This window comes from Corvus brachyrhynchos, unplaced genomic scaffold, assembly GCF_000691975.1.
Source record: "Corvus brachyrhynchos isolate BGI_N302 unplaced genomic scaffold, ASM69197v1 scaffold136, whole genome shotgun sequence".
Lineage (NCBI taxonomy): Eukaryota > Metazoa > Chordata > Aves > Passeriformes > Corvidae > Corvus > Corvus brachyrhynchos.
In genome coordinates, this window is record NW_008239080.1 from 7,595,153 (window position 1) to 7,607,162 (window position 12,010).

The following is a 12,010-nucleotide window of genomic DNA, read 5'->3' on the forward strand; positions in this document are numbered from 1 at the left end:
GTTAATTAGGTTGGAAAAGACCTCTGAGATCATCGAGTCCAACCTATGACCCAACACCACCTGGTGAACTAGACCATGGCATTGAGTCTTTCCGTAAACATCTCCAGGGACAGTAACTCCACCACTTCCCTGGGCAGCCCATTCCAATATCTAATCACCCTTCCTATTAAAAAATTCTTCCTAATATTAAGCCTAAACTGCCCCTGGCACAGTTTAAGACTATGTCCTCACATCCTGTCACTAGTTCCTGGGACAAGAGACCAACCCTCGGGTGGCTATAACCTCCTTTCAGGCAGTTGTAGAGAGCAATAAGGTCCCTCCTGAGCCTCCTCCAGACTAAACACCCCCAGCTCCCTCAGGCGCTCCACACAGGACTTGTGGTCCAGACACTTCACCAGCTCTGCTCTCCTTCTATGGAGTCACTCCAGCACCTCAATGTCGTTTCTGAGTTGAGGGGCCCAGACCTGGACGCAGCATTCAAGGTGTGGCCTCACCAGTGCTCAGTACAGGGGGAGAATCACTGGTCCTGGTCCTGCTGGCCACACTACTGCTGACAGAGGCCAGGATGCCATGAAGGTTTGACAAAGCCAAATACCAAATGAATTTTCTGTGTCACCGGTCACCATAAGGAGTCCCAAAGAGGCAGTCCTGAAGAATTTTAGTTTGTAGGAAAGTGGATCAGAGAACTGCTGGTCTCTCAACTCTCTGGTGGCCCAAACTGCAGTGTCTGAAGTGAGAAAACAACAGAAAAAGCCAGCAAAATAGGGGTTAGCAAAGAGCACTGTGAGGCAGTATTTACCAAAGCATGTAAAACTGCTTGAGAGCAACCGTACTATTAACTGTGGTTAGGGAACCCTAACTGGCTTTTGTGCTTGAAGGGTGGAGTGTAGCAAACATGATACTAGAGGGAAGTTAGAGAAAAACTCATGACTTCCCCAGGGAAAAATGGTAAAATGTATAATAAAGTAAGGGAATTAGTGAGTGTAAGGAGATTTATCGTGAGAAAGAAGGAGCACATCAAGGAAAATGGTGCTGCACAGCTTTATTATGCAACTCACGGAGCTCAGGAGTTACTATATGGTTGTACAAATTGGTGCTGTTCTGAATTCTTTAATATGTAATGCTAATTTCCTCATCTGAAAAATAATGTAGCTGACATGGAAGAACAACAGAGATGCAAAACAAGGATACTAAATGATTTCCGTATGAGAAATTGCTATTCAGACAAGGACTTGTCAGCTTGGAAAAGAAATGGTGGAAGGGGGATGTACTTGAGGTCCTTAAAATCATGAGTATGTGCAGAAGGCGAACATGGAGCATTCCCAAAAAGAGCCAGTGAGCACCAAAAGAGACTACCAGATGGGGTCTTCTCAGAACGTGTATTTCCACATTGCACCTCATGAGGTTGTGGAAGTGTTCAGAGTGCTGGCAAACTACATGGTTTCTGAAGCAAATCCAGCAAATATTTGAAAACCATTTTAAGACTATCAAAAATGTACAAAACCACCTTTCCCTCAGTAAAGCCCTGAACTGTATATTGCTGGACTCTGAGAAGGTAAAGGGAATACTTTGGTTTTTTCTTTCCTCTCGTTTTTTTTTTCAGTAATTTTCCACTGGAGAGACAGTGCTGACCTAAAGAGGTTTTGGTGTGGTCCATTATGCCCATTCTTACTTTTGTGGAGAGACTCAGATCTTGACTCCTAGGAATCTACCAAGCAGATGGCTATACTAATGCTTTTTAAGATATGTTAGTCTAGTATGCAATATTTTGGCATTGATAATTTGTTTAATTTTGAGGGCATTGGTATGGCACTAGACCTGTGGCAAGTGTTGAGCATTAGTTCTTGGGTGCTTCCTCTGCTGAATGTGCGACAGACTTTCTTTCATTTATGTATTCACTCTGTGTATAAAGTAAGCAGTCAATCTACATATATATGTTTGTTTGTATTTATGTATCCTTTGTACTTCTGTCAGTATGTTACACAGTTCTTTGCTAGCAGATAATAAAATATTTTTACCGAGGTTCTCAACTGTGCCTCAAGGAAAAGGGAGTCTTGTCTTAATGCAGTGTCTATGAACACTGATCTGAAGGCAATTCCAGAAGAGGAGGTGGGGGAAGATTTAAATGTACATGACAACCCTCGTAAAAAACCCACAGGCTGTGTTTGAGCCTTTAGCTGAAAGGTAGTAGCAGGTTTTATAGATGCTAAAGGCAAATATGCTGAAACGTGCAATTATACCTGTATGCTCTGATTCTACACTGAGAGACAATGAAGAGTAGTAATTGCAAGAAGATGTAATTCATGTATCAGAGCAGACTAGGACTACTCATGAGAACACTGGGTTTGGGATGTCCACCTTTTTTATCATGGAAATGAATACACAGAATACTGAAACTGTCCCACAGTTGTACAGTTTTGTCTTAAATGGTTGGAGTTTTGACCTCAGACTTACTTTAGGGTTTGCAAGAACTTAATTCTCAGATGGTGACTAAACTTTCAGAATTCCACTGGTAGTTCATAGTTGTCTGTTCTTGTGCCAGTATTGTCTTGCTGTCAGTTACTCCTCAGCATTTATCATCCTCTAGTACTTACAGAAAGCAGCACTATATTTTTACAGCTGCTATTTTGCCGGTTTGAATACATCAGGGTGTTTTAGCTTTCATACCACAATGAACTCCTGAAAGTGGCAATGAATGGGGCTTATTTACATTAAGTAAACATAATGTAAATGCCCTCTAAATAGCCTTGTTATTTGGCTTGATGATATGCAATTTCATGGTGTCTATAAAGCTAGGAATATAGCATTAAGTATTATATTGACATGATTTCTCTACAGTCAGTACTTACTAGGACATACAGGTTATAGAATGCTGCACTAGGAAGAAAGAGTTTTACAGGTTAATTATGTTGAGAAAGGAAGGAACTGTGAAAGTTACATTTCAGTTGACCTCTTAATCAAAAAGAAGTAATAGTCCCAAAAAAGTAAAAGTTGTATAAACACGTAAATGTTTCCTAGCCATCCAAACAGTCTTGAAAAACTAAAAAATAAAATCCAGCAATTCAGTCATTTTCCAGATTTAGGTAAAATATAAAAAAGGGCTGTATTCTCAAGTGTTTCTTTGGTAATTCAAAAGATTCCTTCTCAGCCAGCCCTTAATTTATTGCCATAAATTGGGTGTGAACTTTGGGATGGTATTTTGTAAAGCTGTATCACAGAAACAATTTCTCAGGCATAGAGTTCAGATGGTGGGCTATGTATTACTCCCTGGGACTTGACATTAAGCATATGAAAGATTCCTGGAACAAATGAGGAGGTTTGCTATTATTAAGTAAAATCTGATTTTGTATATTGATTATTGGGTAGTGTTTGTTTGTTTATTTGGTTGGGTGGATTTATGAGCCTATATCCAGTTTGTGCAAACAACAGCTTTAACCTTTTGTATTTATTTTTTTTAATCTTAAATTTCCAAGTGTGAGTTATCTCCCAGATAGACAGCTGCTTCCTCTAAAGTAGTAAATCCCTGTCAGTCAGTTTGTGTATTTAAGACCTAAACACTTGTATAAAAACTGGAGTTATCATCTCTACAATGCCACTTGACCATTCCAGATGCGGAGGTGGAAGAAGTGCTTGGACCAGGTACAAATTTGCATGCTGCCTGCATGGAGGAAGCTCCAGAAATCAGCTCTGATTGTCCACATCAACTGTCATTGTCTCCTCTGACAAGGTAGACTCCTCATTTTCTCAGTAAGCCTAACAGTTCTTGTCTATGCCTGTTTCAGTTTGAGTGTGGATTTTTAAAGAAGCATACAAAACTGTGCAGTGTTTTGGCGGCCGTGTTCTGTGCCATTAATACTGGACTGACAGATATACTTTACATACTTCCCCCCAGGATCCTTTTCTCAGGACCACATACCTATTCTGTGATGGACTAATTTTTCCAGCTCATGAGCTCCAGGATTGTAGCTGTTTGTTTATTAGTTTCCAATTAGTAAAGGAAGCCCTTTTCCATCTCTCCCCCCAGCTACGCCTGCCATCACCCGTGTGGAGATGTGGCTGAGCTCGCGCCACAGTGCCGCCTGCAGGTGTGGGGGAATCATCGCACCTGCCCTGCCCGGCCGGGAGCCACCAGCGCCCCTGCTGGCTGTGACCGTAACTGCACCCAAGGGGAGGTTGCTTGATGGCCGAGAGGGCTGTGGTTGGGTCTCCAGTTTTGTTTGTTGTTGCTGGTGTTATTGTTGTTTGTTTGTCTTGTTATATGTATTCTAGTAAAGAACTATTATTCCTTTGCCTATATCCTTGCCTGAAAGCCCCATAATTTCAAAGTTATAATAATTTGGAGGGAAGGGGGTCACGTTTTCCATTCCAGTAAGGTTCCTGCCTTCCTTGGCAGACACCTGTCTTTTAAACCAGGACAACAGGATAGAGGAGTCACACCTCAGTAGCCAAAAAACTCCACAAGCAGAATGCCTCCTGAGATTGCCAACAGTGGCTTGTTTTTTTCCTGTTTTCCTGTTTTCCTCCTTTGGCTGGCTGATGGGCATGTTTTAACTTTCCACTTCTGTTTTGCAGAAGTTCATTATAAACAGACAAGACGAAATTCCTATCTCATATTTTCCCTGTTTATGTTAGTATATATTATGTAGACTATTAGTACATATTAGTAAGAAAAAAACCCAAAGAAAAAACAGCTTTCTAATAGCCATTGTGAGCAATATTTGGAAAAAAAAGTTGCATATGCTTGTCAGATGTATGTGTATTTGTCATTGTCAAAAAACCTTTATTGCTACTCTCAGTCCTTATTTGTGTTTTACGGAACATGGGAAAAATTATGAGGGACATTTATTTCCTGTCACAAAGAAAGTGTAACATTATGGATTGCGTAGTCTTATGAAATTGTTGAATGCTCTCATCGATGAGATGATTTTGTTCATTTTCCAATGTGAAGTTCATGATTAAGAAAATGATGTGAAGGAAGTATGAGACCTTTTTCAGGAAATGAAAAAGCAGTTAATACTTTTTTCTTTCAGCTGAGGCAGTGACCAATTTTATTTTCTTTTTCTACCCTGTAATTTAAGAAATCACTGTTTTTATATCCACAGCTAATGTGCTGACACAGCACCAGCTTTATTTTGTGTTTGTGAAACAGTGATACTAAGATAGAGACCTATCCTTGTTAAGTTTTAACTCACCCAGTAAGACAATTTCTTTGACGCACTCTGACCCCAAAGGCCTATTGTGGAAGAAAAAGACAGCAACATGCTGAAAAAACAACAGCCCATCATGTAATTGAGAGTATGACTCAACAACATGCTGATAAGCAGGTGTCTGTGTTGTTCATGATGGCATGGAAGGCTTATGCATTTCCCCTCTGAGCAGTTTTCACTGCCTGCAGTTCAGGCTAAGACTGCAGCTGTGAAGGGGTGGAAAAGCCAGTTTATCTAACCTTTGTACTAAAATTCTGCTGTGAAGCTTTGTGATTTTCCCAAGCAATATAGAACTGGACTACTGAACACAGGCTTCTTGCTTTTCTTACATCTCTGATGGAGATGCAGGTCTGAGGACAGCATTAACAACGAGTATCCCCAATGCTTCATGATCTTACTCACACTTGGCAAAGCAGCCCAAAAGATACTGTTTAAAAACACGGTCCTCTTGCATATGTTTAGGCAGGTCTTGCTTGAACATGTGAGAGCAATTTAAGGTTTCCATCTCCTACTGTGAGCTCCACAGCTTACTGAGTCTCAGGAAAAGTGATGGTAGGGTAAATTTGGAGTTCAGGCTGTGAACTGAAGCAGGGCTCACATTTGCTGCAGCTGACTCAGATCCCGAAGCAGTGGACACAGGAAAGAGAACAATGATGTGAACTTATATCTCCCTGACATGAATGACCATATCTCATTTAAAGGCATCTGAAGTGCTTTACTTGCCAACTAGATCTTCTAACTTGTACTAAGGATGAAGTGGTATACACAGGAAAGGAGCTTTCTGTTACTATCTCTTTGGGAATGGCAGCAAAACAAGGAATATTACTATACTTGTAACTATAGTTTGCCTACATCCTGTCAACAAAACTTATCTCCCAAGTTAAGTAGGATATAGTAGAATTCAGGTTCAGAGAAGGGTGACTGGTGTGAGCAGAGGTATGTGATAGATTCTGTATGGTTTAGCAGGCCTCGGTATTGTCTGGAAAACAGCTAAGTGGGGGTGGGTGTGTAAAAAAGGGTGTACAAACTGATGAGTGACCTGGATAGGGATACTGGGGAGAGGCTGTTTGCTCTCTTTTCCCAATAACATACAGGCATCAAAAGAAATCAGTAGAAGTCATATTCATAACAAAAAGGTGGGGGTTTTTTCCACACAAGAGGAACTTAAACAGTAGAACTCCTAGCACCTGGGTGTTGTGGCTGACAGAAGTGGTCACAGAATTCAGGTGGGTTACTAAGTATTTCACATAATGCTTAGTTCAGGAAATCCTGAAACCATAAATAGGTTGAAACTCTGAGACAGGATACTAGGTTAGATAAACTCTGACTGGGAATACATATTTTGGCATTTTCAAAGTTTCAGGTTGTGAGAGCCTTGATGCTGTAAGAAAGGAATCCATTAAGTTTGTGAGTGACTCCAACTGAGGAGTAATGTCAGTACTCCTGAGTTTAAGACTGCCATTCAGAGGGACTTGAATGGGCTGATGGGAACCTTGTTAAATTGAGCAAGGATCCAAAGTCCTGCACCTGGACAGGAAGGACTTCTGGCAATAATAAAGTGTGGTTTGGGTTCTTTCTGTACAGGGAAGACATGGGGAAATGGGAGTAAGTTCAGTGAAAGGCCATCAGGATGACTGTAACCTTTGTCCTTTGAGGAGAGACTGAGGTAACTGGGCCAAGCAATGGAGCAGGTTGCCCAGAGGGGTTGTGGAATATCTATTCTTGGAAGTGTTCGAGAGCACAGTGCACAAAGACCCAAGCAAATATTATCTCAGTATTGCACCTGACTAGACAAATTCCCGAGATCCCTTCCAACTGGATTTATCCTTTAATTCTAGGAATTAGATCACCTCCCTGAATTAAGTCAGTGCATGACTTCTGAGCCTGTGCAAAGCAGGGGACAGGGCCACATTATCAAAGCAGGAGCGGAAGCTCATCTGACTTGGACCAGTGTAAGGTGTTGTGGAACTGGTCCATGCCATCTTTCACCTTGTGCTGTAGACCAGGACAGTGTTCTAAATGTGGAACAAAACACCTGGAACAAAACCACCTGCAACTCGATCTTGTAGAGAAGAACAGGCCTGCTGCATTTCTGGGACCTGGGTTGTGATGTGATGAGAAAACTTCATACCCTGGTATGACTCTCAGATCATTTACTGATTTTTCATGTAGGCAATGGTGAGCTTGCAACAAGGAGCCTGAGGGCAATCAGGAGAGACTTCAGGGCCTTGGGACAACAAATTAAGGGATCAGGAGCAGAAGTAGTGTTCATAATCATTCCAGTTGCAGGAAATGATGAGGGAAGAAACTGGAAGAACCAGCAAATCAGTACCTGGCTCTGAGCCTGGTGTCACTGGCAGAATTTTGGGTTTGTCTACATGACACTGAGCCTGCTGGCAACAGATGGCATACACCTGTCACAAAGGGGAAAATGATCTTTGCATAGCAGTTTGCAGAGCTCACTGAATGAGCTTTAAACTAGATTTAAAATGGGAAGGGGATAAAACCAGTCTCCTTAGAGATAAGTGGGGGGGTGGCATGCCAAGTTTTGAAGGACCATGTGCTGATGAGGTCCATGATGTGCTCATTACATGGAGTACATTTGAAATGTCCTTATACAAATGTGCACAGCCTGAGGAATAAGAAAGAAGAAATAGAAGCTTTGACCCTGTCCCATATATATGAAATCACTGGCATAAGATAAACATGTTGGGATGAGTCCTATGACTGGGGTGCTGCGACGGACAGTTACAGGCTTTTCAGGACAGACAGGCAGGGCAGGCAATTTCAAAATGTCAGAAGTCAAGTGGCACAGAGGGCTGGCTTGGCTGAACAGGGATTTCTTCTAGATCTTAGGAAGAGGAGGAAAATGTATGGCCATTGGAGATAAGGACAGGCAACATGGGAGGAGTACAGAGATGATGGTCACCACTGTAGGGATAAAATTCTTGTTACCAAATCTTGATTAGAGTTTGGAAGGGCAACAAAAAGGGCTTTCAAAAATACGTTAATAGCAAAAGGAGAATCTGAAGTAATATTGGTCTGTTGCTGTTGGGGTCAGTCACCTCCTAAGCAGGGACATAGACAAAGAAGAGACGTTTAATGCCTTTTTTTGCCTGTTTTCAACACTGATGATGGCAAGTTAAATATGAGTCAGTAGTGCCCTGGAAGCTGAAAGGGTGAACTGTGTCCTGGGGTGCATCAGGAACAGCACTGCCAGCCACTCAAGGGAGGTGATTGTCCTTCTCAACACTTCACTGCTGCAGCCCCCACACTATTGTGTTCAGTTTTGTGTATCTCAATATGAGAAGGACATCAAAGTATTAGAGAGTCTCCAGGCAAGGGCGACCAGGGACACTGAAAGTTCTTGAGGGCAAGACTTAGGAGAAGCAGCTGAGATCACTTGGCTTGTTTGGCCTGGAGAAGAACCTGGAAAGGTGACCTCTTGGCAATCTAAACCTTTCTCAAGGCAGGCAGCAGAGAGTGAAATGCTTATCTCTCTCTGGTGACCAGCAATAGGACACATGGAAATGGAATGAAGCTGTGTCAAGGGAAGTTCAGACTGGACTTAGGAAAAGGGTCTGAGAGGGTGGTTGGTTACTGGAACAGGCTCCTGAGGGAAGTGGTCACAGCACTAAGCCTAACAAAGTTGAAGGAGTGCCTGGTCGATGCTCTTAGTCATATGGTTAATTTTATTGTTCTGTGAGGAGCAGGGAGTTGAATGCAATGATCTTTATGGGTCCCTTCCAACTTGGGATATTCTAAAATTCTGTGAATAGTTTACTACTAGGAATGCGGTCTTCCAGAATGCTACAAAACACTTAGTTTTTTTAGTGCAGCATTTACAAAAGTTACTGATAGAGTTGACTGGAATTCTTATTATTTAATGCCTTTTTGTGTGGTACACTCTAATAAAATGATTGATCCTGAAAATTGATTTAATTCTGTTTGTCCATTTCCCCCCTCTTTTTCAGATATGTTTGAACAGCATCTAGACTAAGAACTGCAAAAAGGTTTTGCATACTTCCAGCTCTGCTTAGCTAACCTGTTATCACAGTAAATGGAAGAAGTGCAGCAGAACTAAGTGTTAACTCTCAGTACATATCCAAGTAGGTTGTAGGAAAGCAGCAAAGGAACAACTGACATGTTAGGTAAATGTCCATTTATGTTCAAGTAGAGCAAACCCATTTTGATTGTTTCTATTGCTCATCATATATTTTTGGTCATGAGAGACCAAATTAATCTTTTATGCAATTCTAGTGAAGCTAGTAATTATTATGGGCCAGCTAATATTAAATGGAAAAAAATTCAGGAATGGATTATAAGGAAGAAGGTAAATGGCATATGGGAGACTTGGGAGCACTAAAGATTAACCCATTTACTTTTCAGTTGTTTGAAGTTGGATTCTAATTTCTCTTTCATCAAGACAGAGATAAAATATATTTGGATCATCAGAATACAATGAAACCGCTAAGAAGAGTCAGCAACTTTGTCAGACTGTTCAAAACATAACAAAACAAGATAAAAGGGTGCTCTGCAGTTAAGAGCAAGCTACAGATATATAGATCACTTAGTAAGGATTTGCAGTATAAGCAGTATTTGTTATGCAATAACACAATGAATATGAAAATTTAAAGTGACGCAAAGATCTACTGGAAAAGCTGAGGAGATCCACAGGCTGAAAGATACTGTAACCCACAGACAGATAATAGGACTGTTATTTGACTTTCATAAGGTACCCCAAAGTTTTAGATTGTAGATTGATTTCTCCAAAGTCTGAGATAATTTTGAGGTGGTTCTCTAACTACTTAAATTTCGGCATTCTTTCACATAATGCTGTTTTGATACAGCATAACACAAAGCTAGACATCATGTGCACTAAGAGATTACCTTGTTCTTGCTCTGTTATGTCAATTTCCCACATGTATATTACATTTCCATATGCCTATTGATAAAGCTAAAAATCTGTTCTTTCCTGAAGCCCAACAGCACTGCGTAACATTTCCAAAACTAATTTCTGTTCATCTAGTTGAAGTTTTCACATCACTTTTTGTTGTCTGGAAATTAAGGCCTGAGACTCATGAGGATATGGCTAGCCATTGAAACACTTTGAACATGAGTAGTAGGCTTCCCATATGTAGACTTTTTCTGATAATTTTGGGTTCCTATCTTTCAGGGTGGCAAATACAGAGCATTTTTGTTGCGAAGGTATGGACCTATAGAGAAGTCACTATGGAATTCATCTGTTAATTTGTAGCATAGCAGATTGTTCAATAGCTGCCAAAAACTCTGCTCTTATCTAGAAACAAGTGAATTGTGGGGTATGCCCAGCCTCTGCCCTGGAGGGAGGCCTGCTGAGATAAGGAGATTGCATAACTTCTAGGGAGAACTCCCCTGGAAAGGCAACCACTTTCAGTTATGGTGAGAAGAAGACAGACCCAGAATCCTCTGGGAGACCCTACGCAGATCCTTTGTAACCCATTGGCTTTTACCCTCTGACACCCACCCCCTGTATCCCTATAAGATCTAGCCCTCTGCCCCTGCGAGGGCAGAGAGAGCTCGTCCCTGGCCTCCCCTTCGTGGGGTGCGGACTAATAAAGCTGCCCCATGCGGAACTGCTCTATGGGTCTCTCGTCTCTCTCCTCCTGGTCTGGCCTGGAGATTGCCTCACAGAGCAAGAGCTGAAATCACGAGCTGAGAATCTCTAAAGAGCTGACAGCCTCTCTGCACAGGCACTCCAGCTACAGCTGAGGGAAGACACCGGGCCTTGGGAAGACGGTTCCTCATGGGACCATCTCTCCGGACCAGTCACAGCTTCCTGGGTCTGAGCTACAGACCCCACACCAGCCACCTCAGTGAATGATTGATTACCCTTTCTCACTGACTCTTGAAAAAAAATGTTTATAAGAGGCAAAGTATGTACATGAATTGTTACAGTTGAATGACAAATTCATTGCCTGTTCATGGCCTATGTTAACTTCTTTTATCTTGATAAGCTGCTGATAGTCTTAGAAAATATCATCTGCCTTCCTCTGAAACAAGACATGTAGAGAGGTTTGGGTTGGACATCTCAAACTCTTAACTGATTTGAAAAAATGAGGCCTAAACCCAATATTCTCAAAAATGGCAAAACATCGTGGCAAAGAAATTGCTCATGGCACTTTCATGTAGGACTTGCAGATAGCAGCAAAATTGTGTCTGGCAATAAGGAAGTGAATATATTACCAGGAAAAAAGTTGCATCACTAGACTTGCTCAAATAAAAAGTACTATATAGAGTCTCAATTGGGATTGTAAAAGTATTCATGCTCTAGGAATATACTCAGTGATGTGGAATTCATCTGCTTTGCCTTCCAGTTGGAACAAGGAGTTCTTGCTGGCAATATATTGGGTTATAAAAGGTATTTTAATGTGTCTTAAGGCTGAGGAAGAGACAAGGTGTTCTTACAGAAAGAAACTTCACGAGCAGCAAAGCTTGGGAGAAACAATAGAATGAGTGAGGTCTGTGTCTTTTTGAGCGACGTCTGTGTCCTTTTTATTTCCTATGAGGAAAGCAGTTTGGATCTAGAATGTGGATGTCTTATTAAAAGCCTAGAGAAAATATTACTGGAATGATGTATGCTTTTCAAGACTTTGACAAGTCTACTACAAATTAGACTCATCATAATTCTAGTATAATAAATGTCAAGGGCATTTTGAATTTTACAACAACACCAAGGATAACATTTGTCTCTTCTTGTTTTAAATGCAGAGACCTTAAGTAGTTGGGCACACAATTTTCGTAGAGTACATCCGTGATAAAAT